We start from the raw sequence: 27,131 nt of genomic DNA on the forward strand, positions 1-27,131 counted from the left end.
TTTTCCTGTATTTTTAGCTTTTATCAGATCTATCTGCCTTGAAACACGTGAAATCGGCTATGATCTTGCTAATATTATAGTAATATTATAAAGCTAATTTAGATCTGTTTCAAGTGTCATCGAGTAGCTTTATTCAAATTACACATTCATAGATTTTATACTGTTACACACGTGCAATCGTCTACTTTGAGCCGATGTGTCATTTTCTGTATCGGCGGGGTCTGATGATATTGCTCTCATTTACGCTTTCTGCATTAACTACTCTTTTATCGTTTTCTATATCGGCAATGCTTGTCGATACACCATTGTGGGAGTTATTCGGAAATCCAGCCGATATACTCTCAAATTTAACATTTACCGATCTCTTGTCAATTAAAGGTCAAATTGACTGGCACGCTTGGTACACTTTCTGAAACTTGGCGAACGGTGCCTTCAGATTCCAGTGTGTTGATTTTTACGTCAACAGCCATCTCTTTCGTTTTCAAAAATAAAAACCCTGAGTTGCTAAGCATGAAGAGCTAGGAGTCTGAATTCTGAGTCGTTCCATTTTTCAATCACCCAAGACAGCATGGTAGCCAGTCAAAAATTCACAAGGATGGGAAGAAGCTTCGAATGACTTGTATGCATGTTACATTCAAGGAGTATCATCCACCTTAGTCCTTCAATCTTTACTCGAGGACAAGTAAAGGGCTAAGTGTGGGGGTGTTGTTGATGGTCCTTAAGTATTGTTTGTGACCGTCAACTCCTGCAACTTTTTACTATAAATAATCATCAATCTTACATATAGGATTTATGACTAATCGATTCCACGAGTTTTGGTGAATTGTCATCTGCAGACACCTACATCTGTAGAAAAAAACACAAATGAACACGCGGAAGAATACACCAAAGATCATCATCCAAACGTGTCACTTACGTGGATGACCCACAAATTAGAGGAAACAGGGGCGCCAAGGAAGATGCACCCTAAAATCTTGTCAAGGGTCTACCTATTAGACTCACAGAAAAGGATAAGGACGAGCTGTTGACAAGTGGGGTCGGCCGATCCTAGGGGTCGGCCGAACCTGGCCAGCATCCCATCCAGATGCACTTCAACGTGGCGTGCCCGCTACTCCTCCTGATTACTTTCCATAGGTACATTTGTTAGGAATCAACCTCTAAGAGTATAAAAGGGGCTCCCCTCTCCATTCACAACACATACCATTTCTCATGTGAAGGAGTAGAGTAGAGAGGCTCCACCTTTGTATCCTTAGCATAGGGAGTGTGTGAGGAAGGAGTGCGGAGAAGAGCCGGACTTGTCGGCGTCTCTTCGGCTTTGTACCTCAAAAGTTATAGTACGTTTGGAGTACATATCTGGATTCTTCTACTCGGTGAGTTCTAGTTAAGTTATTCTTTTTTTCTCATTCATTTGCGGGTTCTTCGTCCGTTCTAATTGCGGATACTCTAGAAGAGGGCCCCTGATAAAGATGGGATAACCCTACGCATCTCTAGAGTAGTAGTCGAAGGCATAGGTGTGGTGTCTGGGCCTTAGATTACCTTTGTTTGCTCCGAGCTCCATGGTGTTACTTGGGTAGACGGCAGGTGGTGACAGCCTTATCCGTCCGCTACGGAGACAGTCTGCGTGATTAGTTCACTCCCCGACGTTCGGGCTTGGTAGTAGAGCTAGTAGCCAGTGGTCTTTGGCAGACCAAGGTTAGACCGGTGCCTGAAGCAAACGAGTGGAAACATAAGTTTATCTTCCCTTGAACCCATCCTTAGATTAGAACTACACTATCCTAAGGTCTCTCTATCTCTTATCTTCTTCGGGGTAACCTAGTTAGAAGACAGTTACACACCCGTTCCTCGTGGAAAATACGATATACCCTGAATACTCCCGGGTGAAGTGCTACAACGGTATTTCCATACGCTAGCGGACTTCTCTGTAAGAATTAAGAAATACCAACAGGTTTGAAAAAAATAAGTGATTTGAGAGATTAATTTGAGGAGCAAGACTATTCTTTCTTTTCAAAATGAAAAAATAGGTTTCTAAGTATGTAGAGCTAGGAACCTGATGTCTGCATTGTTCCTTTCTTCAATTACCCAAGAAAACATGGTAGCCACTTCAAAGTTCACAAGACTGGAGGAAGCTTGGAATAACTTGTATGCAGGTTACATTCATGGAGTGGCATCCACCTTAGTCCTTTCTCCTTCACTCGAGGATGAGCAAAGGCTAAGTGTGGGGGTGTTGTTGATGGCTGTTAAGTGCAAAATAAATGCCATCAACTCCTGCATAAATACTCAAAGAATGATCACCAGCAGTAGTGGTATGAGTGATTACTAACGAATTCCACGAGTGTTGGTCAATTGTTGATTGCAGGGACACAAGTCGGAAATAACATGAAAACACGCAGAGAACGCAGGAGAAATGCACAAAAGATCCTATCCTGCGTCTTGTTTACAAGAAGGGACCACAAACCAGACAAAACGGGCATGCCAAGCAAGATGCACCTCAGGGATAAGACTAGGGCCCACCTTTCAGCCAGCCAGGGGAGGTAGAGCTGGAAAGGCATCACCTAGGGGTTGGCCGACCCCTAGGATTGCTCAAACCAAGACAGACACCCGTCCAAGTGCATTTTGGCGAGGAGTAGCGACTACTCAACCTTGATACCTTCCATATATGCATATGGAGGGAACCGACCTCCCTCACCCCTCATGGGACACACCACCAAGTCCTCTTCCTCCACATGAAGATGTAGTGCTCCAACGCAAAGACGAGGCCCTGCCTAGGCTAGTGCCTAGAGTAGGAGGGTGAGGAGTAGTTCGGGGAAGCGTCGGGCCTGTCAGTGGTCTTCTCTGATCTTGTACATCTATGGATGCTGGCTTCCTCTGGTATGAGTAAGTTAGTATTTATGATTCTTGTATTGCATAGTACTTTTTCTTGAGTGAGATCAGTTCTCTTACTCCATGGTTCGTCACTCCTTATTTATTCGGAGTGTTGTAGTTTGCTAGGGTGTATAGACGTAGTTAGACTGCAGTAGTAATTAGTAGCAGAGACGTGGTGTCTGGGCTAAGGGTTACCTTTGTTTGCCTTATATCCCACGGTTTTTAGAGGTAGGCCGCAGGTGGTGACAGCCCTGTCGGTCCTTCGTAATCCTCCACATTCAGATATAGCGTAGAGCCCTTGGCCGGAGTCTCCTGACCATTTTAGGGGTAAGCCGGTGCCCGAAGCAAGTCTTACCCAAGAGATCGACCTTTAACTCTTCTTTAGTGCGACCTTAGGAATCCTCTCCAGGCTTGCCACTTAATCCTGGTGTGTCCTTGGACCGACTAAGTTAGGAGTTAGTGCACACACATTCCTGTGGAAATATGATACCCTTGAATACTCACGGGTGAAAGCTACGACGGTATTCATGCACTTGCAGATTTATTTGCATCATTAAAATACCCAACATCGAGATAGATAATTCATTGGATGATGCTCCCACCAAGGCTTTAGCATTCAAAACGCCTTGTTCTTTTAGAAGAATGTTTGCAATTATTATTATATTTTGTGATTGCACAAATATTAGAGCATTGGGGGATAATCATTTTAAAGATATAATTGAAGATTATGTACGTAATCATGGTAACACTCCAATAGTGGTTCGACTTATGCTTAGGGATATAGCTGATATTGTACTATCAATGACCAAAGATATCAAAAAATATGGATTCCTAGAATTGGATGTTTCAGGTGCAAATGATTGACATTTCTTCTCTTCATAAGATTCTTTCTGAATTATTTTTAGTATAATAATAATATACTTGGTTTCTGTTATTCACTATATAGGTTATATTTCAGAACTGTAACATGCATTCAACTGATAGGAGCTTCAATTATTTATATCTTTCTTTATTTTTCTAATTCTAATTTAGAGATGAGTCATCTAGAGACTACTATAGAAAACTCACCGAGGAAAGGAACCTTGGCTTTCAAGAAGAGGATTTGAAACTCATTGACATATTGAATGCTGAAAAGATGGCCGGGTATAATGGAATTCTAGATCATGTGCTCAGCCATAAAAGGAAATGTCTTCTTTGTTGATGGCCCTAGTGGAACTTGTAAGACCTACCTCTATAGGGCATTGCTGGCGAAAGTTCGATTGATGGGTCTTGTTGCAGCCTCTATTATGCCGAGTGGTCGTACTGCACACTCTAGATTCAAATTCCCAATAAAGCTTTGTGAAAACTCCATTTGTAACTCCATAAAATAGAGCGACACCGCAACATTATTGTGCACATCATCACTGATTATATGGGATGAAGTGGCCATCACACGAAGGCAAGCAGTGGAAACGCTAGATAGTATTTCTTTGCAGGACATAATGGGATGCAAACAACCTTTTGGTATTCGGAGGGGATCTTATATAGGTCCTTCCAGTTGTGCCTCGTGGCACTAGAGCACAGACTACCGATGCCACACATCAGCGGTCATACATATGGGAGAACGTCTGTAAAGTACGGCTTCAACATAACATGAGAGCGCAAGGCGATGCGTGGTATTTTGATTTTCTGCTTAGGATTGGAAATGGGACTGAGGTGACACATAGAAATGATTATGTGCAGCTACTAGAAATGATTATGTACATGTGTTCCCGGACTTGGAAAAAAATTGGACATCTGCATCTTATATGCGTGAACGTGCTATTTTGTTGACAAGAAATGACCATGTTGATGGACTAAATGCTAGTATGATTGATATGTTCATAGGCAAAGAAAAGGTGTTCTACAGCCATGACTCTATTGATGATAACTCAAACAATAATTATCCTTTGGATTGTCTCAACTCAATCACACCAAATGGGTTGTCGCCTCACGAGTTGAAAAAAAATTGTCCAGTTATTCTCCTGAGAAATCTTAACCCTCACAATAGTCTGTGTAATGGTACTCGTTTGGTCGTGAAAGGTTTCAACGATAATGCAATTGATGCTCAAATTGCCAATGGTCAACATGCTGGTAAAAGTATTTTCATTCCTAGGATACCACTATGCCCGTCGGAGGACATTACGCTTCCTTTCAAGTGCAAAAGGAAGCAATTCCCAATTAGACTCAGTTTTGCCATGACTATTAACAAAGCTCATAGACAAACTATCCCACATATTGGAATATATCTTCCTGAACCTGTGTTCTCTGACAGACATTTGTACGTTGCATTGTCAAGAGGTGTTTCTCGCGAAACTATATAGTTCTCATCTAGACCAAACAAATACATCGACCCAACCGGCAAAAGGACAAAGAATATTGTCTACAGAGATGTACTCGAAGATGTAAGGTTTCTTGTGATTAATTTTCAATTTTGAATAATCAGGTTTAGATATATATGAATCTGAAGATATATATTTAGATATATACCAGTCTGAAGATGTATATTTTTTTATTACGATGCATGAGCGTGGGTAATTGGCGTAGAGCACCATCCGCATACAAGTTTTTGGATTACTGCAGAACTTGAGATTTATACTACTATAATGCAATCTAATTACCTATTACTGTTACTGTAGTATATTATTTTTTCAACTATAATCTACTTACCATTATGCCAGGCTCTCTTATTTTCTGTTGCTGATTGAGTGAGTCACAGATGAATGTTGTGTGTGCTACTTTGTTTCCAAGCAATTTCTGGTCACAAAATAACTCTTCAAACACGTTCCTGCTAGTATATGATAATATAGAACCAAGAAAGTTACATATGTTACTCTTTTTCCCTTTGTGAGTTTTCTCTTGAAGGTTTCTAACATAAGGTTTATGATGAGTAGTATGTGCAATACAACTGTGGTTGATATATACTCTTTTCTCTGAGAATAGTTTATTTCATTATGTGTTCTGATGGAGTTTTTCACGAGGCATTTACATTGGTGGTAATCATCCAAATGGAGTATTGTAAAACAACTAGACTGAGTTGGGAAGGAAGGAGGACAAGAAGTTATAGTCCTTATCCGGTTGCTTGTGATCTTTTACCAAAACTTTAGACTTAGTTCGGAGTATAGATACGAAACAAGATTTCAATGTAAATCATCAATATTAAGAGAATATATAATAGGCATTTATACTTATATCTTCTGCTTATTTTTATATTGATCATGAGAATAGCTAATGACATGTTCAGCTGATGACATGTTTTATAACAATTGAGAGTTTCGCAAGCCATGAGCATTTCGGGCCAAAATTGATGCTGTAGTTCAACGTTTCCACTACCATCGTCCCGTTTGCTTCTGTCGCTGTTACGCCAGTCTCAGTGGAAGTGTCATCAGCATAATTATGAAAACTATGAATTAGGTAATCGAGCCGTAGGAGTATCGGTGATGACACTACTCTCACATTTTATAATACTCCTCATCATCTTTTTTTTATAATGACTCTGTCATGTCGACTAATTTATTACATTCTGGTTAAGACCGGCCTTAGCGCTAGAAACCTAGATGCAAACGACCTGACTACCCTCGGGGCCCACAAAATCTTCCAAAAACAAGAAAATAATCCAAGGCCTTGTTTAGATGCGTAAAGTTTTGGATGTAAATCACTGTAGCACTTTGGTTTGTATTTGGTAATTATTGTCCCGCCATGGATTAACTAGGCTAAAAAGATTCATCTTACAAATTATAGATAAACTATGTAATTAATTATTTTATTTAGCTATATTTAATACTTCGTACATACGTTGAAATATTCGATGTGATGGGAAATTTTGTAAAGTTTTGGAATTCTGAAAGAAACTAAACAGGGCCCAACTGTCCATAGCACATGAGTTTCCCATTTACCCTCGGGCCGCCCCCCTGGCCGGCTACCCCTCCAATCCCTACCGGCCAAAGGGGTACCGAGTCTGCAGACAGCTGGAGCCTGGGGAAAATCACGTCGGCTGTGTTTAGATCTGTAAAATGGTGGTAAAAAGGGTTACATCAGACACTGTAGCACACTATAGCACTTTTCATTTGTTTGTGGTAATTGTTGTCCTACCATGACCTAACTAGGCTCAAAAGATTCATCTCATCGTGTACATCAAAACTATACAATTAGTTTTTTTATTTACCTACATTTAATGCTCCATGTATGAGACAAGAGATTTGATGTGATAGGTGAATAGTGAAGTTTGGAGAGAGAAATTTTGGAACTAAACACGTAAACACAGCCGTCAAAGCGAGACAGCAGCCCCGCCGGCCAAGGGGAAAATCAAGGCCGTCCAATCCCTACCGGCCAAGCCCCGGTGGCAGCATCCCGTAATATCCAGCACCTCGCTGCCCCTTCTCGCTATCCCCGACCACGCAGAGAATCACGTTTCCGCCTGTTTCCTCCCGAGGCAACCCCACGCTTCTCGGCGTCTGCTCCCCGTCCATGTCTGACAGGATGACCATGGTTTAGTAGTTGCGCGGCCGTCCACTATTTCGGCTCTGTAGATGTCGAACCCGCCGGCCAAGCTTCCTCCGCACCCCTGTTGCGTAAGGCATAAACAAGCTCGCCGTAAGGTCGACGCCAAAGTAAGCGCTGCGCCGACGACACCACCAGACCGGACCCCGAAGTGACGCAACCAACTCGAGAACTCGTCTCCATGCATGCGCGCCCTGATGACGGAGAGGAGGAAGAGCCGGTCGCGGCTATCCTCCGTCTGGGTGGGGCGGTCGCCGACGGTCGCATCACAAGAGCGGGCGCGGGAGCGGCGCGCGGCGACTTCGGATGGCTGTTAACCCGGCGCCGCTGGGGCCCTCGCCGCGGTCGCAGACGCGGCGGGAGGGGAAGGGGCGGGCCCTCGCCCGCTCGGCGTCCGTGCCCGCGCTCTAGTTCGGCTCGCAGGTCCACGCCGTCCCGGACGGGTTTGACCACGACTACCCGTCGTCTCCGCCCCTGCCGCCACTCGAGCGCCCCCACACATGCTTTGACGTCTTCGTGCCCGACTCGCCGTTCAGCCATTCCTCCTCTGCCGCCTCCATCACCAAGCCCAGTCCCTGGGAGGTACGGCGAATTAACTGAGAGCAACGGTGGTAAAGAGCTCAATATTTTGAACTAGAAAATCTAAGAACCGGGTCTTAAAAGAGCCGGGCTCTAATCTTATACAATTTTGAACTAAAACATTTAAGGACTTTTATTGGGCTGTGAAGAAGCCACTATAACCATGGCCCATTACCACCCCTAACCTTGTTATGTCCGTGCTTTTGTGGAGGTGACTGATGGTGATGGGGGATGGTCTGGTGTAGGAGGCGAAGGTGGTGGTGAGCGTGACGGTGGAGGGGAGCGTCGGGCCGGTAAAGGCGATGGTCAGGCTAGACGCCAGCGTCGGGGAGGCTATTGCGGTGGTGGTGGAGAGGTACGCCAGGGAGGGGCGAAGTCCGCGCCTGGACCCAGCTGCCTTGGAGTGCTTCCAGCTCCACCACTCTCACTTCAGCCTTCAGAGTAAGCCATTACGCTTTTGACGAACCTTTCATGGAACTTCGTGCCTGAATTTGGTGTAAGAACTTGCGTCCAAACATTTTGCGGTTATATATGCTTGCAATTAGGATGTTAGTGTGCAATTATATTTATACCTATGGCTTCCTCCAACGCTCCCAGTGGTTGTGGAGGCTACGGAATTCAGATTAAGGTTTCTGATTTAGTTTCTCGGACACTATGGAGTTTATTTCCCCCATTGTTTAAGACAAATTAAACTGCAGATTAAGGCGGTCATAGTGAACATGTGATGCAAATTTGTAGTTAATCCTCAAGACCTTTTAGCCTTGGAGATCATTCCTAGAATGAAATATTTATCTGCCCACGAAATAGGAATGCATATTAACTTTGTGCCTGATAATTATTGAGACAACATTAGATTTATTTGTGATATTTGTTTAATAGTTTTCAGTTGTTTTAAGCATGTTTGTTTATTAATGATGCAACAGAATATGATATCATGGACTTGAAGTTTTGATGTTAGTTGCCAAATTATATAGAGAGAGGCATATAGACTGCTGGAAACCACAACAGGATTATGTTGGGTGGAAAATGCATGCCTGAGATGTCTCTGATCAATTGATCACTTTCTCTAGGTTTGGTCCATTATATCCATGTAGGCTTACTGTGTCTCATTTTATCATGATAACAAAAAAAAGCAATTGGGACCTTGTTCAAGCTACAGGACACTTTCTGTAGTACCATAAACCTCAATATGTCTACAGTCCCCCCCAAACACACACACACACACACACAGAAAATAAAGCTGTTTTTATTGTGTCCTACCATATTGCTTTCAGTTCGGACTCCAAATATATGTTATCCAAATGCAGGCAGCTAATTCTTTGAGTACTGTTCTACATTTCAAATATTTAGATTCATCAAATGACTCTAATATCAACAGACTCATCATCAAAATATTTCTATATATTGTTGCAACCTTAAATTTCTAGTAAATGTGTGTATAGAAGACATTTCCATGTCTTGAGCAAAATGTGTGTTGACTGGAGTATTGATTTTAGGAAACTCGCTCAATGGTAAATATTATTTTTCCTGCTTGGGCATACTATTCAATGGGGAAGATTGTCCTTATTTTTTCCTGCTTGGGCATACTATCTTGTTCTAGGCTGAGGATCCATGTCAGCTATCGGCCTATAGGCAACTTGCAGTGAAGATTGACTGGGCCGCTTATTTTTTTTAAAAAAAGTGACTGGGCTAGCATGAGGCACAGTCTGGCTCCCTTTTTTGCAACCTCATGCTTCAAGAATATACAAGGATAGCTACTATTGAGTAATCTCTTGTTTGCCATATGTGCAAGACCAGGATATCCATTAGAGCTTACACAGAACATATTCTTGTTAGTGATGGTTGGGTCTTTGAGAACTTATTTAACTGTTTGATATCCATATAACTATATTTGTTCTAGGGAGCTCAAGTTTCAGCAGATAACCAGTTGCCTCTCAACTCCAAATCCTATACTTGAAGAAGATTGTCGACCCATTTTCATTCTTTAAAATAAATTCTGAAGTTATGTGTTTACCTGCTGGAGCTATTTGTCATTGAAACCTTTGATAAACATATGTTGGACTATAGAAAGTGGATTATACATACGAAGCTATGTCATTATATGTACCATAAACTGGTTGTATATTTATTTTTCCACATTTCTCCGAAGTGAACTAAATCTGAGTGATGAAAGCTATGAAAAGTATATTGATTTTTCCACATTTCCTGGAAGTTCTGATCTTATCCCAAGAGTAACAGCTTGACTTTTTTTTGGCCCCAGATCTGAACAAAAATGACAAAATTGGAGAAGTGGGAGGTAGAAAATTCTACCTACACAAGTGTGATTCAAGCAATAGGATTTACCTCCAGGGCGAAGAACCAGATGGAAATTCTACTGGTAGTGAAACATCATGGAGCCATGGACAATTATCCAGTGCTCCATACCACTACTAGGTCTTCACCATTGTCATCAAGAAGCTCGACAAAATTGGCCGGCGGACTAAAAGGATTTGGAGGTTCATTATGTGACACCTCAGCAATACTTTTAAATCCAATCAATACACCTTAGTTAAAGTTAAAAGAAAAATTTGGGAAACTAATTCAAAGAGAAAGGACCAAATAAGATACAAATCATACAAAAGAAATTAAAGGAAAAAGAGAAGGGAGTGAAAAACTACTCAAATTTTAATTCAAAAATGTGCACAAAATTTTTGTTGGCTCATGAGAGGTATTTCAATTGACATGTGCTCAATTGAACTTCAGCCAAAATCAAGTCAAAAACTGATTAAAACTAAAGTCCTTTTGTGCAAATATGTAAATGTACCAATAGTTCAAAATGTGAGTTTCAAACGAAAATTTGCATAACACAAAAGTTGTAGATCTTGAAAAGTTATGCAAAAATGGTATTCAACACTTTCCCATTTGAGCCCTTCAAATAGGAGATAATTTTTGTTTACCGAGAGGTCCCTGAAATTTTCAGAAATCGCAAAAGAGCCCCTACCTCCATCTCTCTCTCCCGGCTTGCTCTGTTTCGGCCGCCGCCTGCCGTACGCCGCCGGTGGACTTCGTCCACCGCGCGCCCGCGGCCAAATGGACCCGGGGAAACCTCTCCACGCCACCTGGCCCGCCCCTTGGCACCTCCTCGCGCGCACACGCGTCCCAGGCCGCTCCCGAGCCGCCACGACACCCCGGCCGGCGCAGCACCGCTGCCTCCTCCTCCCGCTCGCCGTCGAGCCGCCCAGGACCAAATCAACCGCCCCCAGTCACTGCATTCCTCCTCCAGTAGCTCCTTGGCCTATAAAGACCCCCAGCACCCCACAGTCGCGCCCCTTCTTCCCCTTCTTCCTCCTCCCGCCGCTCCGCCATGGCCGCCGAGATCCAGCTCGCGCGGACCGGCTAGCCCAGCCCCACATTGCCCCCCTCCGACCACCGCAGCAGCTTCGCCACCTCCCAGTTAAGCTCCACGCGCGCGGAATCGAATCCAAACCCCCTCCCGAAGCCGTTCCCCTCTTGCGCCGCCGCCGGCGAGCTCGGGCTCACCGCGGACCGGCCAGCTCCGAAGGAGACCGAGCCCGACAGCTACCCCAGAAGCATCCACGAGCTCACGCGGTGCTCGTGCGCGCCTTGTTCCCCTACCCCGAGCCCTCCTTCGCCTCCAGCGCAGGCGAACCGAACAACCGACCCGCCATCAACGCCGACGAGCTTGAACCTGTGCTCCAAACGCTCGAACGTCGACCAGGGTAGGTGTTCCTCGATCCTTTCTCCCCCACGCGCCTCCCCGTGGCAGCCCCGGTAAGCCCTGCACCGCAGAACACCACCGGCAAGATGCCACGGCGGAGAAGGCCGGCGAAGGACCCGGTTGTAATTTGTTTTTTTTCGTTTAAGGGTGTTTCTGCAAGTTTTACAGTGTATACCAGTGAACTTCTAAAATGCGAAACAAATCACAGAAAAATCAGAAAAATACAAACTCAACTGATCTGGAATCCTTGTAACAAGATCTACAAATTTTGTAACATTCACATTTGCAGAAACTCAACCAAGTTTAATCTAGGGAAAAGATTAATAAAACCACCTTATGCATGTTCATGAAGTTCTGCTCATCAAATGACTGTGATTTTTTGATATGTTATCACTAATGTAATTTTAATATCACAGTAAAAAGATGACACCAACCCAAAACAGTTATCATGTTGGAACAATCAAGATTCTCTAATCTGTTGTTAGATTTCTCGATTTAATTCTGGAAAATATGCACATGAACTTGCCCTGGAATTTTTAATGCGTGCATGTAAAACTAAAACACTGTTAATATCTAAATTTAAGATTTATTAGAGTTCATTTGCTATATACCATGATTTATGCTTGTTTAATCAACTTAATTCCTTATATATAGTTCTTATGCTCAGAAAAATCCATGTTTATTTCTAGAGTCTCTTTTTAGCTCTGTGTTCCTGTCTAAGAATTTTGAGCTGCATTTACTGAGTTTTGCCTTGGTGAATAATCATGCTTAGCATCTTAGGGCTAGATTTACTATTTTTGTTCTGAGTAATCTACAATGTTTCTGATCATTATTTTTGGGCATGATCTTGTTTAGAGTATGTTCTACCTGTGATAAAAAGTTCAGATGCAATACTGGTCGAATGCATCTTGAGAAATTCATGCAAACTCATGTTAAATTAACTGAATAACTAATTTATCATAGTGAGTTAAATCTTGAAAAATTTTCTGGAGTATGTTTAACTCAGGACTAGTCTCTGGTAAAAATTTGAGAACCAAATCCTTAGCAAAACTTTCTGTAGATTTAATCTTTGTTAATGGCTTGCTGTTTTTAATCTTTTTATCACCTCTGCTATATAAGTGTATAAAATCTGGAAAAATTTCAGTACTGAGTTTATGCTTTGAAGTTGCTTGCATAAAATTTGTAGCACCAGAATCCATGTTGAACATTCTGTACAAAAAGATGAAGTAACTAGAGTAATCCATTTGCATGAATAGTTATAGTTCTTGCTCTATGGTAGATGCTGAAATTTATACCCTGAATGTTTAAGTTTGAATCTGAGTTACTTTAGTGTTTCATCACTAGCTCTTTAGTAGTTGTGTTGTTAAGGATTAATGAAAGCATGCTATGTGTTGAAATTAAAAATGAAAACCCAAAACCCCACTCATTCATGAATAACCGTAGTTATGTTGCTACTCTATAAACGATTGCCCATGCAATGAAATGTGAAATCATCACTAAATTAACTTTCATGGACTACAACTTTATCGTGAAGGAAAGAAATTATATCCCTGAATAACTCAAAATCTTGCATTGCATATAGAAACGGTTAACCTCGCGGACGGAGACTACGAACTGGTGCCCGCGGACTCTCGTGCGGAGCAGGAGGTTAATCTGAACTGTACTAACTTGTCCCAAGACCTGGGCCAAGCCCCAGAAGCTTTTCTGCCTGACAGTGCCCAAGAAGGCAAGCCCCGGAGCATAATCCCACTATTTTTTCCGAATTATCATTCTGCTATCTATTTATTAATGTATGGTAATAGTTGGTTTTCTGCATTTAAGTTCTCTAGGCGTTGATCGAAAACCCTAGATGCATGATCCATAGGAACCTATGTTTGATACCGGATCTTTTTATCGACTAGTTGCCATGCTAAATAGGTACGGTAGAAGTCGAGTGGTTTCCTGCCTCTCGCGAGCAAATAGGAATTGTACCGGCTTTAATTCCTGTTGAAATGTAAGGACAACGGGCAGGGTTGTGTAGTTGTGATACCCCACTGGTGTAGTCAAAAATGGCTAAGGTCGCGGTGTGTGGCTCATTTCGCTAAGCGTTTGAAAGTACTAGCCACATACCGAGAAATATGGTAATCGGTAAGCTTAAGTACCTGACTGGAACGGCGAGTGGAACGATCTCGCACCCTCCTGGTAGAAGTAGGGTTTATTTTTATGTCGCGACGTACGGGTGCAGAGTGGTCGGACTCTGTAGTCGGGGAGGGTGTTCCGGATCCACGGACTGGAAAGAAAGGGGAAAAGTAGCGTGGGCTGGAGCGAAGTCGATCCCCATGCGTGTGGTCTAGGTTCCCCTGGCCAGGTTGAAATTCGATTCGGAATCGTCCGCCTCTCACGGCATGAGATTGCTTAATGATTTCGGTCACATAGAGTAACAAGTGGAATACGATGATGAAAATACTGCTGGTTGATTAAATGGTTGCTCTACCATGTTTGAGTAGAGTTTGTTGCAAATTTAGAACGGTTAATTCCACTAGAATCTGGCTAAGTAAAATCTGAAAGTAAGGATCAACACTTAGCGGCATTTTTTTTTTGGCAAACAAACCCTACCAACCAAAAAGCCTTGCATGTCTAGTTATCGGACTATGTTATATCCGGAGAAGGGTCAGTCTTGCTGAGTATTAGTATACTCAGCCTTGCTTGTGGCACTATTTTTCAAGTACTAACTTTGAAGATCTGTTTGCAAGTCTTACTTGGCCTTGTACTCTGCCTCCGGGTTGGTCTGTTGAGTGGGATGGCCCTTCAGCTGGTGCTAATCACCCTCCCGCTGAGTGACGCATTCGTATGGGCTTTACCGATGCGTCACGTTATTTCGTTAGTTATCTTTTAATGCTTCCGCTGAACATTGAGACTTGAATAATTGAGGAGTTAGAACTCCGTAGTACTTCGCTAGTCTGAACATGGTTTGTAATAAATTTTCTTTCCGCTGCAATCACTCTGAGATGTATGAAATGGTTTGTGTTGTAATCTCTGGGCTCACCTTCGTGTGAGTGTTGTCTGCTGATCCTGGAATAACGTGGCTTTTATCGAGGCTTCACTCGAGGAACTACCGGTGAGTGCCAAATTGGGTCAGAGTTGCTTAGCAACGAAGATCAGTGCACCCGGGCCCAGTAGTTTTGGGTGGTTCCGCCACAGCTGGCATCAGAGCTCGCAGACAGCCTACCAGGGATGGCAACCTCGGTTTTCACAACAACAACTTAAAACTTGACTTCAAAGCTACTAAAGTTTTGAAAGAGTTTAGGATCTCCAAGGACAAGTCTAGGACGTAAAGCCCTAGGGAATCTTTTGGGTATAATCAGGTGGCTTATTTTGTATGGCTAACTTCCAGCACCTTACTTCTCAGTATTTAAATCCTGTAATTTAAATTCTGCAACTACATCATCGCCACGAAGGTATGCTTACTCAGTCAGCTGAGGGAGTCTGACCTTCCCGTCGGTGATGCGAGCCGAACGCTGAAGCTCAAGCAGTGGCCTACTTGAGCTGCTGCCCATATACCAACTTCGGTTGAGTATATGGGGAGTAATGGTTCGAAATTGGAATTCAATTCCCCGTCAAAGACGGTACTCAGTCAATACGTTGTTTCGATAACGTATGCTTAACGTTGTCCATACGGCGGTAATGGTATGGATGCCGATTCTATAGTGATCGGTAATGTATGGGGATGCTTTCGTGAGTGCTGGCACGAAAGGTTCATTTTATATGCTGTCAATCTTCTGCAGGTACGCTAACTCGAAATCGAATTATAGGCTATCTAGCTATATCGAGTAGCTATATAGTGAGAGACGTAATATGTATGCCACCAAAGTCATTGCGTAAGACCAAGGTTACTTGGCAATTTTTCCTTGGTGAGGACGTATAGGTTCTGCATTCATTCTCAAAAAGATTAGCAAATAAATCTCTGGGGAAATCGCAAGCAAATCCGTTAAAACACTATCCTAGGGAGTAACCAGAAAGTCTGCAACCTGGTTTCCACGAATTTTAACCTTCTGATAAGTTACTCAAATCGACTTGGGGTAGTAAGACTAAATGATGTTTCCTAAGTTATCAAGCTGCTGTAAAAGTTTGAAAATTTTTGAAGCCTTCTAGCATGGTATTTGTATTTTTGGATCAACCCTGTGTAAAACTGTTAACTCTGAACCATCTATACAACTGAAATTTTTTCGACCTTTATAAGTTGTTCAAACTAAAAATCGTTCAACATGAAAGTTGTAGACAACTAAGTGATGAGCTTACCATAAAAATTTTAAGAATTTTTGACGTCGGGATTGAGAGTTATAGTCAAAATACACCCACTCTGGACACTCAGTTTTTCTGGTTGACTTCACTCTGAATACCTGAGCATATCACCCCCATGGAATCCGAATTGAGCTTAGTGATGACTAGGTGACTTGTTCCTTAACATCAGAGGGATCTTGTGTAAATTTTTGAGAATTTTTGAAGCAAGTTCTCTACAGTTTTGGCCATTCTTTCACTGTTCTAGAGTTAGTAGTTCTTGTTACCATCCGCTGATCCATCGGTCTTTTGTTGGGACAGATGGAAGAGCTGCTGGTCGTTGACGCGCAGGGGCACGTGCACTCCGCTTGCCTGCACTGGGACGGGTTTCCCCGCCGTCTTTGGGAGCTTTTGAGTGCAGCCGGTTACCTCCAGCCACCGGTTTACGATGGCCACGAGTTTGTGGAGGACGGAGTTCGTCGCTGCAGTGTGACGATGGTGATTCCGCAGCACCCGCTCAACGGGTGGGAGCCGATCGTGACTCAGATGGTCGGTCACTACCTGCTGGACACCTGGGAGCTTACCGCCATGAGGGCGATGACCACCTTTTGCTCTTTGCGCCCTCTGGAGGTGGTTCTGACCGCGTTCGGGTTGTTCCCTGCACCTGACCCGGCAGACCCGCTTTGGCTCGACCGGATGGCACACGTGGACGTGGTCGCTACCCTTGACCCGGTCGGGGCACTTCGGACGACAGCGATGTGCTTGGACGGCCTTTACAGACTTCACACTTACCAGAGTTACGCCGTCGCTCAGTTGGTGGACCACGCTCAGGCCTTGCACCTGGCGGTCCAGCTGAGAGATGGGCAGCTTCAGGAGGCTAGTACCGAGCTCGAGAGCAGGGCTACTCTTATCGCCCAGCTCCACGGCCAGGTTCACGAGCTTCAGGACACTGTGTCGGATCGTGACGCTACGATCAACTTCTTGGAGGACCAGTTTCACGACCTGCAGCTTGAGATGGACGAGGCTCAGGGGCAGCTCCACGCGATACAGCACGCGCAGGATGCCCTTCACGCACCTCCCGACGAGATGCAGGTGGACGAGGAGGACGAGCCCCAGGAGATAGAGAGCGTTTCAGAGATGGACTCCGAGGACCAGGCGCCGCAGCCCGCACCGGTTGAGGTTCACACTCCCGCGGCGAGTGAGGCATCGGTCAACATGTAGACCGAGGCGCTGTTTCTTAGCTTTTGTAGACTCCTCTTAGTGTGGCCTACTTTTGGATCATGGCTACTAGGCTAACTTAGAGTTGAGTAACCCCCTTAGTACTGATGTTAGGAGTGACCAAGTAGAAATGAGAGAACGATGGATGTAATGAACCCCTAATGCTACTAGTGTTAATTATCAGTGATCTGCAAAAAGCTGAAGGCAGCAGTTAGTTCGAATTTTTATCCTCTTTTCCCTTCGGATTTAGCTCCTGAGTTGAATACCAAAGATGTTCCAAATTTCATCAGGAACCTGCTCGCAAAATTTCAGCCCAAACGGATTGGTATTGCAGGAGATAATCGCAAATTACAGAAGCTCTGTTTTCTGTGAAGCAGAAAAACCAGAGGAGGAGTAATTGAATTTTTCGACTAACCTACTCTGGAAATCTGACTTTGTGATGACTACCAAAGTTGTAGATCATGAAATTTCCTATCTCTTGTAAAAATTTCAAGTCCATATCATGTACCGAACTCCAGTTATGAGCGTTTTCGTATCGCTGGTTTTGCTGCACAACCTGATTAAGCAATTTCCAGTACTTCCATGTCATTTTGAGTTGTATATTCTATTTGAAATGATGATAATGATGAGCCTAATGCAATAGTACTCACATTTCAGATGGTTGGATCAACTCGAGGCACCCCTAGTGGTTTTGGAGCCGGAGGGAATGGCGATCCACCTCCACCTCCTCCACCAATGGGTATTGCTGAGGTTCTTGCTGCCCAGATAGAGATTTTGCGGCAGTTGGTTCAAGCTCAGCAACAACCGCGGGGTGGGCATCATGCTCATCATGCACAAGAAGCGAGCTACCAAGATTTCCTCAGTACTCAGCCTCCGCTGTTCAATAAAGCGGATGAGCCTCTGGACGCTGACGCTTGGATTCGCACGATCGAGTCCAAGTTTTCTCTATTGACTACTCCTTGTTCCGAAGCGAACAAGACTCGCTATGCCGCGCAGCAGCTTCGCGGATCAGCTCGTATGTGGTGGGATCATTACCACGGGATGCTACCGGCTGATCATGTGGTGAATTGGAATGAATTCAAATTGGCTTTTCGAGATCATCATATTCCAGTTGGACTTCTTGACCGTAAGCTTAACGAGTTCTTGGCCTTGACTCAGGGCACTCGTACCGTGGTGCAGTATGCTCAAGTATTCCATCAATTGTGTCAGTATGCTGGACATCATGCCGATACCGACGCTAAGAAGCGTGAGCGCTTCCGTCGAGGCCTTAGTACCAAATTACAAGAGAGGCTAAACCTTGTCCGAGCAGACTCATTCAATGAATTGGTGAATATGGCCATATCTCAGGAGGATCTGATTTCTGCACACCGTGCTGAAAAGAAGCGCAAGGCACCTGCTGGACCCTCGAGTGCCTCTGCACCGAGGTATCGTATTGTGCAAAATAACCCACCCGCATCCTCTCAGAAGGCCCCTCAGCCAGGGCGTTGGATTATTAGGCCTCCTCAACAGCAGCAGCAGACTCGATTCGGGCTTCTCCAGCAAGCTCGATTTGCACCTCAGCAGCAGCAGAACGGCCCTAGGCCGAATGCTCAGCCAGCCGCTCGCCCCGATAATAATAACCGCTGTTTCAGATGCGGGAGTCCGGATCACTTTGCCAAGATGTGCCCCCAGGCGGGACAATCTCAAGGGCAGGCTTCTCGCAGAAATGATCAGCACAAGGGCAAGAGGCAAACCATTCAAGTCAGGCAGGGCCGACTTAACTTCACCAACCTTGCTGACCTTCCTGAGGGAGCACCAATCATGTCGGGTACATTCTCTATAAACCAACACCCCACTGTTATCTTATTCGATTCTGGTGCATCTCATAGCTTCATTAGTTCTAAATTTGGAGCAAGGGTTGGGTTAGATTCCTGTCACACAAAAGGGTCATTCATGATATCTACCCCGGGTGGTAAAGTCGCATCAAACCAAATCGTTCATAATGCGCCACTTAGCTTGGGTAGTAAAACTGTTCCTACCACCTTGATATTGTTGCCACTAGAAGGTATGGACATTATACTAGGAATGGATTGGATGAAAAGACATGGGGTAATGTCAGATATCTCTTCCCGAGCCGTTGAAATAAATTCTCCAATTCATGGTCATTCGGTTCTATATTTACCACATCATCAATGTCACAACTCTTGTGCCTATGCCATGAAAGATATTCGTCTCGAAGATATTCCGGTAGTCCGTGAGTATGTAGATGTTTTTCCAGAAGATTTACCTGGTATGCCGCCAGACCGGGATATCGAATTTGTCATTGAACTTCAGCCTGGTACAGCACCTATTTCAAAAAGGCCATACCGAATGCCGCCTAAAGAATTAGCTGAACTAAAAATCCAGCTACAAGAACTGTTGGACAAGGGTTTTATCCGCCCAAGTGCTTCACCTTGGGGCTGTCCAGCATTGTTCGTAAAGAAGAAGGATGATAGTCTGAGGTTGTGTGTTGATTACCGGCCTCTCAATGCGGTGACCATCAAAAATAAATATCCACTTCCCCGCATTGATGTATTGTTTGATCAATTGGCTGGAGCAAAGATCTTCTCCAAGATTGATCTTCGTTCGGGTTATCATCAAATCAAAATTCGGCCTTGTGATATTCCCAAGACCGCCTTCTCAACCAGATATGGACTCTATGAGTACTTGGTTATGTCTTTCGGTCTCACCAATGCTCCGGCCTATTTCATGTATCTCATGAACTCGGTATTTATGCCGGAACTTGACAAGTTTGTCGTGGTTTTTATTGACGACATTCTGATCTATTCCAAAGATGAGGCAGAACATGAGCAACACCTGCGCATTGTTCTTCAACGTCTCAGAGATCATAAGCTGTACGCAAAATTCTCCAAGTGTGAATTCTGGCTGGACACAGTCAAATTTCTGGGTCACACTATATCTAGTGAAGGCATTTCAGTTGATCCCAGCAAAGTGCAAGAAGTGATGGACTGGAAACCTCCTACTTCAGTTCATCAGATCCGCAGTTTTCTCGGCTTGGCAGGGTATTACCGCAGATTTATTCCGGACTTCTCCAGAATTGCTAAGCCCATGACAGAACTACTAAGGAAAGATGTCAAGTTTAAATGGAACACGAAGTGTGATGAAGCATTCCATACATTGAGAGCACATCTAACCACTGCACCAGTCTTGGCTCAACCTGACAACAATAAACCATACGACATTTATTGTGATGCTTCAGGCACTGGTCTTGGTTGTGTTCTAATGCAAGACAATCGGGTGATAGCTTATGCTTCCCGAGCTCTTCGGCCACACGAGTTAAATTATCCCACTCATGATCTGGAACTAGCCGCCGTTATTCATGCTCTCAAGCTTTGGAGACACTACCTTATGGGTACTCATTGCAATATCTATACCGACCATAAGAGTCTCAAATACATTTTCACTCAAAGTGAGCTGAATATGAGGCAACGAAGATGGCTGGAATTAATTAAAGATTATGATCTGGAGGTTCATTATCATCCGAGCAAGGCGAATGTTGTAGCCGATGCGCTCAGTCGCAAGGTTCACTGCAATTGCCTATCAATGGAGTCATATAATGACACATTGTGTGCTGAAATGCAAAGGCTGAAATTAGAAATTATTCCTCAGGGCTCTTTGAATCATATTTCGGTGGAACCAACACTCTATGACCAGGTCATCATGGCACAATTACATGACAAAAGTGTTGGTATCATCAAGCAGCAAGTAGTAGAAGGTGAAAATAAATATAAGTGTTTCCGAGTGGACCATAAAGGAATTTTGTGGTTCGAGGATCGCCTAGTCGTTCCAAAGAATCATGACCTGCGGAAACAAATCCTGGACGAAGCACATCTCTCTAAATTCTCTATTCATCCGGGCAGCACCAAGATGTACCAAGATCTCAGGCAAAATTTTTGGTGGACTCGCATGAAGAGAGAGATTGCCAAATATGTCGCAGAATGTGACACCTGCCAGAGAGTGAAAGCTAGTCACTTGAAAGTTGCTGGAACTCTCCAACCTCTACCGATTCCGTCTTGGAAATGGGAAGATATCAGCATGGATTTCATCGTGGGCTTACCAAATACTTCTCAGCACCATGATTCCATTTGGGTCATTGTGGATAGGCTCACAAAGACTGCTCATTTTATTCCAGTGCATACTGAATATCGAGCCAAGAAATATGCTGAGATCTATATTGATCGGATTGTCTGCCTACACGGTATACCAAAAACAATTATATCGGATCGTGGTCCTCAGTTTGTGGCAAGGTTTTGGGAGCAACTTCAAGAGGCTCTCGGAACTAAATTAATTCGAAGCTCAGCTTACCATCCACAGACTGACGGACAGACCGAAAGGGTGAATCAAATTCTTGAGGATATGCTTCGAGCATGTGTCATCCATTATGACAAAAACTGGGACAAATGTTTATCCTTGGCTGAGTTTTCTTATAACAACAGCTATCAGGCCAGTCTGAAGATGGCACCCTTCGAGGCCTTGTATGGTCGACGGTGTCGAACTCCTTTGAGTTGGTCCCAGACTGGAGAACGTCAAATCTTTGGACCTGAATTAGTGGTCGAGGCTGAAGAGAAAGTAAAAATAGTACAAGCAAACCTCCGAGCAGCCTAGTCTCGGCAAAAGAGTTATTTCGATAAAAGAAGGGATCCTTTGAAGTTCATGGTTGGTAATCACGTCTATTTACGAGTGTCCCCAACTCGAGGCGTTCAACGTTTCGGAGTTAGGGGTAAGCTCGCACCTCGCTATGTCGGGCCATATGAAATCATTGAAGAATGTGGACCCGTGGCTTATCGTTTGCGACTTCCTTCACGACTTGCCGCCATCCATAATGTTTTCCACATATCCCAACTTAAGAAATGTGTTCGAGTTCCTACGGAAATCATTGATCAGCAGGAAATTTTAGTGGAGCCCGATCTCTCATATACCGAATATCCACTCAGAATTCTGGATCAAAAAGAGAGAGGTACTCGTCGAAAGGTGGTAAAAATGTATAAAATTCAGTGGTCTCATCACACTGAAGAAGAAGCCACCTGGGAGACGGAGGATTATCTTAATCGACATTATCCGGGTTTCATTAGCTCCACCTCAGGTATATCATTTTCCCCGCCTCAATTTAATCATCCAATCTCGGGACGAGATTCTTTAAGGGGGGTAGGTTGTGACACCTCAGGTGTCAATACTTTTAAATCCAATCAATACACCTTAGTTAAAGTTAAAAGAAAAATTTGGGAAACTAATTCAAAGAGAAAGGACCAAATAAGATACAAATCATACAAAAGAAATTAAAGGAAAAAGAGAAGGGAGTGAAAAACTACTCAAATTTTAATTCAAAAATGTGCACAAAATTTTTGTTGGCTCATGAGAGGTATTTCAATTGACATGTGCTCAATTGAACTTCAGCAAAAATCAAGTCAAAAACTGATTAAAACTAAAGTCCTTTTGTGCAAATATGTAAATGTACCAATAGTTCAAAATGTGAGTTTCAAACGAAAATTTGCATAACACAAAAGTTGTAGATCTTGAAAAGTTATGCAAAAATGGTATTCAACACTTTCCCATTTGAGCCCTTCAAATAGGAGATAATTTTTGTTTACCGAGAGGTCCCTGAAATTTTCAGAAATCGCAAAAGAGCCCCTACCTCCATCTCTCTCTCCCGGCTTGCTCTGTTTCGGCCGCCGCCTGCCGTACGCCGCCGGTGGACTTCGTCCACTGCGCGCCCGCGGCCAAATGGACCCGGGGAAACCTCTCCACGCCACCTGGCCCGCCCCTTGGCACCTCCTCGCGCGCACACGCGTCCCAGGCCGCTCCCGAGCCGCCACGACACCCCGGCCGGCGCAGCGCCGCTGCCTCCTCCGCCCGCTCGCCGTCGAGCCGCCCAGGACCAAATCAACCGCCCCCAGTCACTGCATTCCTCCCCCAGTAGCTCCTTGGCCTATAAAGACCCCCAGCACCCCACAGTCGCGCCCCTTCTTCCCCTTCTTCCTCCTCCCGCCGCTCCGCCATGGCCGCCGAGATCTAGCTCGCGCGGACCGGCTAGCCCAGCCCCACATTGCCCCCTCCGACCACCGCAGCAGCTTCGCCACCTCCCAGTTAAGCTCCATGCGCGCGGAATCGAATCCAAACCCCCTCCCGAAGCCGTTCCCCTCTTGCGCCGCCGCCGGCGAGCTCGGGCTCACCGCGGACCGGCCAGCTCCGAAGGAGACCGAGCCCGACAGCTACCCCAGAAGCATCCACGAGCTCACGCGGTGCTCGTGCGCGCCTTGTTCCCCTACCCCGAGCCCTCCTTCGTCTCCAGCGCTGGCGAACCGAACAACCGACCCGCCATCAACGCCGACGAGCTTGAACCTGTGCTCCAAACGCTCGAACGTCGACCAGGGTAGGTGTTCCTCGATCCTTTCTCCCCCACGCGCCTCCCCGTGGCAGCCCCGGTAAGCCCTGCACCGCAGAACACCACCGGCAAGATGCCACGGCGGAGAAGGCCGGCGAAGGACCCGGTTGTAATTTGTTTTTTTTCGTTTAAGGGTGTTTCTGCAAGTTTACAGTGTATACCAGTGAACTTCTAAAATGCGAAACAAATCACAGAAAAATCAGAAAAATGCAAACTCAACTGATCTGGAATCCTTGTAACAAGATCTACAAATTTTGTAACATTCACATTTGCAGAAACTCAACCAAGTTTAATCTAGGGAAAAGATTAATAAAACCACCTTATGCATGTTCATGAAGTTCTGCTCATCAAATGACTGTGATTTTTGGATATGTTATCACTAATGGAATTTTAATATCACAGTAAAAAGATGACACCAACCCAAAACAGTTATCATGTTGGAACAATCAAGATTCTCTAATCTGTTGTTAGCTTTCTCGATTTAATTCTGGAAAATATGCACATGAACTTGCCCTGGAATTTTTACTGCATGTATGTAAAACTAAAACACTGTTAATATCTAAATTTAAGATTTATTAGAGTTCATTTGCTATATACCATGATTTATGCTTGTTTAATCAACTTAATTCCTTATATATAGTTCTTATGCTCAGAAAAATCCATGTTTATTTCTGGAGTCTCTTTTTAGCTCTGTGTTCCTGTCTAAGAATTTTGAGCTGCATTTACTGAGTTTTGCCTTGGTGAATAATCATGCTTAGCATCTTAGGGCTAGATTTACTATTTTTGTTCTGAGTAATCTACAATGTTTCTGATCATTATTTTTGGGCATGATCTTGTTTAGAGTATGTTCTACCTGTGATAAAAAGTTCAGATGCAATACTGGTCGAATGCATCTTGAGAAATTCATGCAAACTCATGTTAAATTAACTGAATAACTAATTTATCATAGTGAGTTAAATCTTGAAAAATTTTCTGGAGTATGTTTAACTCAGGACTAGTCTCTGGTAAAAATTTGAGTACCAAATCCTTAGTAAAACTTTCTGTAGATTTAATCTTTGTTAATGGCTTGCTGTTTTTAATCTTTTTATCACCTCTGCTATATAAGTGTATAAAATCTGGAAAAATTTCAGTACTGAGTTTATGCTTTGAAGTTGCTTGCATAAAATTTGTAGCACCAGAATCCATGTTGAACATTCTGTACAAAAAGATGAAGTAACTAGAGTAATCCATTTGCATGAATAGTTATAGTTCTTGCTCTATGGTAGATGCTGAAATTTATACCCTGAATGTTTAAGTTTGAATCTGAGTTACTTTAGTGTTTCATCACTAGCTCTTTAGTAGTTGTGTTGTTAAGGATTAATGAAAGCATGCTATGTGTTGAAATTAAAAATGAAAACCCAAAACCCCACTCATTCATGAATAACCGTAGTTATGTTGCTACTCTATAAACGATTGCCCATGCAATGAAATGTGAAATCATCACTAAATTAACTTTCATGGACTACAACTTTATCGTGAAGGAAAGAAATTATATCCCTGAATAACTCAAATCTTGCATTGCATATAGAAACGGTTAACCTCGCGGACGGAGACTACGAACTGGTGCCCGCGGACTCTCGTGCGGAGCAGGAGGTTAATCTGAACTGTACTAACTTGTCCCAAGACCCAGAAGCTTTTCTGCCTGACAGTGCCCAAGAAGGCAAGCCCCGGAGCATAATCCCACTATTTTTTCCGAATTATCATTCTGCTATCTATTTATTAATGTATGGTAATAGTTGGTTTTCTGCATTTAAGTTCTCTAGGCGTTGATCGAAAACCCTAGATGCATGATCCATAGGAACCTATGTTTGATACCGGATCTTTTTATCGACTAGTTGCCATGCTAAATAGGTACGGTAGAAGTCGAGTGGTTTCCTGCCTCTCGCGAGCAAATAGGAATTGTACCGGCTTTAATTCCTGTTGAAATGTAAGGACAACGGGCGGGGTTGTGTAGTTGTGATACCCCGCTGGTGTAGTCAAAAATGGCTAAGGTCGCGGTGTGTGGCTCATTTCGCTAAGCGTTTGAAAGTACTAGCCACATACCGAGAAATATGGTAATCGGTAAGCTTAAGTACCTGACTGGACCGGCGAGTGGAACGATCTCGCACCCTCCTGGTAGAAGTAGGGTTTATTTTTATGTCGCGACGTACGGGTGCAGAGTGGTCGGACTCTGTAGTCGGGGAGGGTGTTCCGGATCCACGGACTGGAAAGAAAGGGGAAAAGTAGCGTGGGCAGGAGCGAAGTCGATCCCCATGCGTGTGGTCTAGGTTCCCCTGGCTAGGTTGAAATTCGATTCGGAATCGTCCGCCTCTCCCGGCATGAGATTGCTTAATGATTTCGGTCACATAGAGTAACAAGTGGAATACGATGATGAAAATACTGCTGGTTGATTAAATGGTTGCTCTACCATGTTTGAGTAGAGTTAGTTGCAAATTTAGAACGGTTAATTCCACTAGAATCTGGCTAAGTAAAATCTGAAAGTAAGGATCAACACTTAGCGGCATTTTTTTTTGGCAAACAAACCCTACCAACCAAAAAGCCTTGCATGTCTAGTTATCGGACTATGTTATATCCGGAGACGGGTCAGTCTTGCTGAGTATTAGTATACTCAGCCTTGCTTGTGGCACTATTTTTCAGGGTACTAACTTTGAAGATCTGTTTGCAAGTCTTACTTGGCCTTGTACTCTGCCTCCGGGTTGGTCTGTTGAGTGGGATGGCCCTTCAGCTGGTGCTAATCACCCTCCCGCTGAGTGACGCATTCGTATGGGCTTTACCGATGCGTCATGTTATTTCGTTAGTTATCTTTTAATGCTTCCGCTGAACATTGAGACTTGAATAATTGAGGAGTTGGAACTCCGTAGTACTTCGTTAGTCTGAACATGGTTTGTAATAAATTTTCTTTCCGCTGCAATCACTCTGAGATGTATGAAATGGTTTGTGTTGTAATCTCTGGGCTCACCTTCGTGTGAGTGTTGTCTGCTGATCCTGGAATAACGTGGCTTTTATCGAGGCTTCACTCGAGGAACTACCGGTGAGTGCCAAATTGGGTCAGAGTTGCTTAGCAACGAAGATCAGTGCACCCGGGGCCCAGTAGTTTTGGGTGGTTCCGCCACACATTACCTGCGACAACTGTACATGACATGCATCCAAGTACCAGTTAACTAATCAAAGGTGTGGCATGATTCCAATTATATGTAGTTAACAGATGTATTGTGTGGTGTGTATCATAATTCATATCAGTAGTTATCTATTGTACAGTGTGCCGAACTTCGACTTGGTACGCATCATGTCCTGTTAGTGGTTGGCCATATATATTTAGCGGTTTGCTAGCGGGAAATTCATCTTCTTTGGAATTGGAACCATGTAAAAGATAATGGCTGGTTCTTAGTGGTGGTTTCCAGCTACTCCAACCAGATGTCGGCTTCTTTGTCAACAGCTGACGTAGTATCTTAATAAGAAACAGGTGTGATGAGGTGTGCATATAAGTTTTCTTCCGACGCGCGAGATAAGAAATGTTTT

The 27,131-nt window shown here is 43.9% G+C and overlaps 1 pseudogene; it reads left to right on the forward strand.

The window, feature by feature from the left end:
* Nucleotides 1-7,577: 7,577 nt before the first annotated feature.
* LOC120654006 lies at nucleotides 7,578-26,923 on the forward strand (annotated as a pseudogene).
* Nucleotides 26,924-27,131: the final 208 nt, after the last annotated feature.

The sequence above is a fragment of the Panicum virgatum genome, chromosome 1K (genome assembly GCF_016808335.1).
Source record: "Panicum virgatum strain AP13 chromosome 1K, P.virgatum_v5, whole genome shotgun sequence".
NCBI classification, from domain to species: domain Eukaryota; kingdom Viridiplantae; phylum Streptophyta; class Magnoliopsida; order Poales; family Poaceae; genus Panicum; species Panicum virgatum.